This window comes from Gouania willdenowi, chromosome 17 (genome assembly GCF_900634775.1).
Source record: "Gouania willdenowi chromosome 17, fGouWil2.1, whole genome shotgun sequence".
NCBI classification, from domain to species: Eukaryota; Metazoa; Chordata; class Actinopteri; order Blenniiformes; family Gobiesocidae; genus Gouania; species Gouania willdenowi.
The window spans coordinates 13433440-13438983 of NC_041060.1; positions in this window are offsets into that span (position 1 = coordinate 13433440).

Below are 5544 nucleotides of genomic sequence, written 5' to 3' on the forward strand. Positions count from 1 at the left end.
CGTGAGGGAGCACGGCCATACGCGGTTCCTGGTGGCTCCACTTTGGCCTGCCATGCACTGGATGGCAGTTATTTACCAGTTGCTGCCAGGACCCGGTTTGTGAAGGGAGCGCGCAGCCCGTGTCCAGATCACTGGTGCCACCGTGGGATCTGGCGGTGGTTCTGGAGGGACTTAAACGTCCACTAGAGGAGGCGTGCCTGAAGTTTGCCTCTCTCAAAGCTGTTTTTTTTTTTACTGGGGCTGTCGTCAGCTAAGCGGGTCAGTGACATCCATGCACTCTTGGTGCACACATCATGCGCTCAGCTTTTCCCAGGTGATGCAAGAATCATTTTGAAGCCCTTTGTGCCAAAGGTAGTGGGTTCTCCAATTGCCCTTTTCTACCTCACAAGATGAGCAGCGCCCTCGTGTGTTGTGTCCAGTTTGTGCGGTTCGCACTTATATGGACATGACAAGGAGCCTCAGGGGAAGAAATTGGTTGTTCGTCTCTTGGGCTAATCCCCGTAAGGGGAAGCCTGTTACTAAGCAACGCCTGTCACACTGGGTTGTGGAGGCTATTGCTTTGGCTTATACGAGTCAAGGTCTGCAGCCGCCTGAGGGTCTGCGTGCACACTAGACTCGGGGGCTCACCACATCCTGGGCTTTGTTCAGGAGAGTGTCTGTACAGGACATTTGTGCAGCGGCGAGTTGGACCTCGCCCCTCATGTTGGTCCGCTTTTACATGCTATCCCTGTCTTGATGTGTAGAGATTTTTGCCCTGTGGGCTGGTCTCCGCTCGTTAAGCATGTATGCAATACGGGAACTACCATATCCCATAGTGAGACACCTCACAAAATATTATGGAATGGAACTCTAGGTTCTTTACATAACTCCAGTTCTATGAGTAATATGTCTCACCAGACAACCCTTCTTGCTTGAACGAGTGAGAAGAGGTGCTTATTTTGAATGGAGGGTGTCTGTACGCCTCTTCCTTTTATAGGAGGTGGGAGTGTCCCACTGTAGCTTAAACATGAATACAATTTAAGTGCCTCTTTAATCACAACTTCCAAGTTTGTTTGTTACATTTAACACAAACTCCAGAATGAAGGACAAAGCAGTGTTTTCATAGATAGATAATTACAGGCTCAGTTTAAAAAGGGAGAAGGGTGGGAGAAAACACAGAGACAATGAAGGTAAATTGGAAAGGAAAATCAATGGCAATAATTGTAAATCTGCTTCAGTGGCGACGCCTTGGTCTCAAATGGTATCTGCAGGACATCAAAGAAACTCTCTCAACTAATTTTATTTAGAGGATTATTCTCCAAGTATTAAGTCTGGCAGGATCATCCACTCCTCAACAACATTAACAGGCCCACTCCCACACAGAGACAGAGCGAGAGAGAGAGAGGGGGAGATTAGGTTTAGTACGGTGAAAGAGACAAGGGAAGCAAGCCAAAAAGCATCTCTGAAAACAACAAATGTTAGTACTGATACTTGTGGACCCTCCGCGTTTTGTGGTTTATTGAAAAGCTTCATCCACTCACACAATAAGGAAAGATTCACTAAGGCCCACCTTTCCAATCCTTTGTTGTAGTGTTGTAGTACTCTAGATAAGCCTAATTCTAAAGACCAAATTTTGGAGAGCATTGTCACTTGGTCTTGTCTCAGTATATGACTGTTAGAACTCGGGAGTTTCCATCAAGACCAGCACTGTTCTGCTATTTAGGCAATATCAAATGAGAAGGAGCACTGTTGTGATGAAATTTCAGCACTCGTGTGATTCGGCTATAAATAATCACACCGATTTTAATGAACTCAGCATCATTCAAGCCACTGACATCCTCACTGACCGTGGCTCAGGTGGTAGTGGGTCGTCTTCTGATCGAGAGGTTGGGGGTTCGATCCCAGTACCTGACTATGTGTCGAAGTGTCCTTATGCAAGACACTGAACCCTAAGTTGCTCCCAGTGGTCGACTAGCGCCTTGCATGGCAGTCCTGTCCCACTGGTGTGTGAACGTGAGAGTGACTGGGTGAATGAGCTGATATGTAAAGCGCTTTGAGACTGCTTCAGTGTGGGGATAAAGCGCTATATAAAATCAAGTCCATTTACCATCCTTATCCCACCACTGTTGACTCCATCCAAACAGTCATTTGAGATGTAACAGCCATCACTGCAAACGGCCAGAGTGATAAACTTGGCTCTCTACTTTTTCACTCTCCTTAAAGTTTCTAAGTTCAACACACAGTCCTACACTGGACGCCTCCATATTTACTTACGTAAACAGTACGTGGCTGCAGGGTCATGAGTCACCTAATGACCTCTTCTGCACATGTGCGTCACTTCAGGTTCGCATTCCGTTCATACCCTAAACTGATTGAAGATGCATTTAATATGAACGACCACACACAAAGAGAATCATAATTTAAAAAACTATCTGAATTGTCTTTGTCTTGTCTTGGTCTTGTCTCAATCTTGGTCTTGGACTTGTATTGGTTTTGTCTGGTCTGGTCTGGGTCTGGGTCTGGGTCTTGGTCTTGGTCTTGATTTTGTCTTTATCTCTGTCTTGGTCTTGTCTTGGTCTTGTCTTGGTCTTGTCTTGGTCTTGTCTTGGTCTTGGACTTGTCTTGGTCTTGGACTTGTCTTGGTCTTTGTCTCAGTCTTGTCTTGGTTCTTCTTGCAGTGAGAAAGAAGTGCTAACCACTACACCACCGTGCTGCCATCAACATATGTTTCATTTAAAGTGTGAAGATGATGCAATAATAATTCCTCCCACCACCAGTGAACCCTGTAATGACTGAACCGTGGTTGTGCTCATTTTCCTCCAGCAGACTGACGATAACGTTTTATAATAATTGATTGTCATCATGATTCTGGCATGCTTATGTAGAGAATGAATAGAACACTGCACTGCACAACATTAAAGCAGTAGATGTTCATTCATGTTGGCGAAGGTTGCTAATCACGCTGACTCATGATGGGTTACTCATGGGAATGGCGAGATGTTCTGAAGTTAGTAGATTTTTGGTTATAAACAAGAAACAATACTCTTCTCTTTAGAATACAAATACACACAGTCTTCTTCAGGAAACCCAACTGGTTCAATAATCAAATGCCCCATATTACCTCTAACATCCAGTGTTGGGAAGGTTACTTTCAAAATGTAATCTGTTACAGATTGTGCCAAAAAATGTAATTTGTAACATAATCTCTTCAATTACTCAATCTGAGTACTGCAATCTCATTACTTGAATTTAGGTCAAGGAATGCAGCCATTATTGAGAAAAATAAAAAGGACTATTGTAAATACAACATCAATACAACTGTAACTGTATCGGATTACAGTTACTCATAATTTGTCATCTGATCACGCCGTTATATGTAATCCGTTACTCCCCAACATTGCATCAACATATCAATTACTAGTTACACGCTGCCATCCTCAATAGTTGATGCATATCGGAATATTGGACAAGCACAACCATATAGAGAACAAAAGTCTGCCGATAATCAATACTCTCATTATTTGTACATTCCTGACCTAATAAATTGTTTCATCTGCACCTGAGAAGCGGGTTGGAAATCATCCCTATGTTTGGTGTGGAGATCTCACCCTTAAGCATTTTTTAAAAATGGCGGGAATCCAATATGGCCGGCATCACGGAGGGTTATTTTCAAAACGCATTTTGTGAATTTGGTGTCAAAATGTAAATGTATGACAATGTCAAATATTTCAATCAAGTCATGAGTACAACTTAAAATTAAAAAAGGCAAAAACCAGTGTTTGAACCATGAATGAGTTGATCCCTCTTATGACTACTCCTTTTTTAACTATGAAACGGTGATCAGTCTATAGCAAAATAAGTAGGGGTGCACTATCCTGCACAGAAGCAAGGTTTTGTTTGGCACAGCATTAAACCAATACTGTAAGCAAAACCATGCAGGAATAACTCGTCCATAAGAGACCTCGGATCAAAAACCAGAGTGCCTGCGGAAAGAGGAAAGAGCGCTGCATTTACAGATAATCTTTGAGATGAGGCAAAAGAGGAAAACTAGGAATTCCGTTAACGAAATGAAGGGGGGGGGGGGGGGGGGGGACACAAAAAGAACATCAGGCACGCTTATCTCTGAGAGGTTCCTGCTACACAACCAGGTCACATGAATAAAGAGGTTTTAACCTAATTTTTCACATCAACCATAGCTTGGACCACAGGAAGCTAAAGAGACACTGCTTGGCCAAGTGTTTACCAATGTCATGTTTAAATCTGCAATAAAATATCCTGGCTTGGGTTTGCCTCATAATAAACATATTCAATAAACTCAATAATAGAATCCTTGATTTATCATACCAGCTCATTGATTAACAGAACCTTTAAAAGGACACCAGTTGAACTGGCTTCACACGAGCAGCAGAACATGACGAGCTGTGGTGCAGAGCAGCATTAAGCCTTTCACTCATTCACTTTGTTCCCAAATGATGACTCATCACATGGATAATCAGAGTGCTAGGATGTGTAAAAGTGCAGGTTTTCATTGGGGTCACACTGCCCCCTGCTGGAAGAGAGCAGACAAACACTTATGTAATCAGAATATTACCTGCTGTAGACATTTTATGTTAGGTTTATGTTTAATAAAGGAAAATATATTTAAACAATAAAAAAAATCTGTCTGCCATTTTTGTTGTTGTCATATGTACACTAATTGTGATTATTTTTAATAGTTTTATCCCTGCATAAAAGATGTCACGCCATTTTCTGTGACCTCATGAAATCTCAAGTCGCTCATTTGAGTTCAGTTGCTTCTTGGCTGATTTGTTTGTAATTTTTTTTTCAATCTGACTCTGGGACACGCACAAGAATTTCATTGTACCTGTTCTTTTCAACTTGTACATATGTCAATAAACTCTATTCTATTCAATCAACAACAAAAATATTTCCAACCAAAAAATAACTTTTATTTGAATCAAAAACTGTTTTCAAAATAAGTTTAAAATTTAAAATATTTGACTCCCCAAAAATTGCAATTAAACCCTTTTTTTGTACACGGATTGTTTTAGTTTTTTTTCTTATTGAAATTAGTTATTTGAAAATATTTTTGTGGGGGATAGAATAACACAAAATTTGAGCCAAAATATGGACAAACTCAAAAATATGACTTTATTCATAAACATATCTTGAGTCAAATAACCCACTTTAATAATTTCTAAAAAATAAAAATAAAATAAAACATCTTTTTAAATCAAAAGTATTAAAAATGCATTTTATTTTATGTCAAATATCTGTATTCTTTGAGGTTTTTATTGAAGAACTTTTGATTTAAAATATATTTTGTTAAAACAACTTTTTAATACTGAATAATAAAGACACAAATCTACCTCTATACTCCTCGTCTTCCAAACGCAACATTATGGTAGTTGCTTCATATATTTGCTTTTAATATGTAACAGGAGTGCTTTATGTTTCCAGGTATGGTTGTTGAACCAGGCCATAGGGAAACTTTTCGTTGAACATTAATGCATCCCACACCCACCCCCCAAAAAATAAAACAAGTGTGTGGTGAGAAACTAAACA